Consider the following 470-nt stretch of genomic DNA (forward strand, 5'->3'; position numbering starts at 1 on the left):
GTTCAATAAAACTTTGTTTGAAATCTTCCAACATATGTTTCTCCACAAAACATTGATAAATTTCTTTAAAATCGTTTCAACCAAAAAAAATAATAATAATAATAAATAGATAAAAGGTCCTCTGATCCCACTAATCTTATTAGTAATCAATAATCTTCTTCTTCTTCTTCTTATTCTTCAATGGTAAAAAAAGATGGAGATGTTAGAATATATCTCATCTTTGGAATTATTTTGGCATGCATCATTGGTGGAGGTGTATTCCTTTGCATGTACCTTATTTTTCCAGGTTCAAAGTATAATCTATGGTATCTCATTGGAGGCCTGGTTTTGGTTACAATTCCATGGATGTTTTGGTTTTTTATCTATTTATATACATGTTTTAGACCTATTTTTTTCCATTTTGAAGAAGAGCACAACAACAACAACAATCATGATAAAAGTACTAAAACACCAAACCCTATTTCAATAAC

Source organism: Arachis ipaensis, chromosome B09 (genome assembly GCF_000816755.2).
Source record: "Arachis ipaensis cultivar K30076 chromosome B09, Araip1.1, whole genome shotgun sequence".
Taxonomy (NCBI): Eukaryota; Viridiplantae; Streptophyta; class Magnoliopsida; order Fabales; family Fabaceae; genus Arachis; species Arachis ipaensis.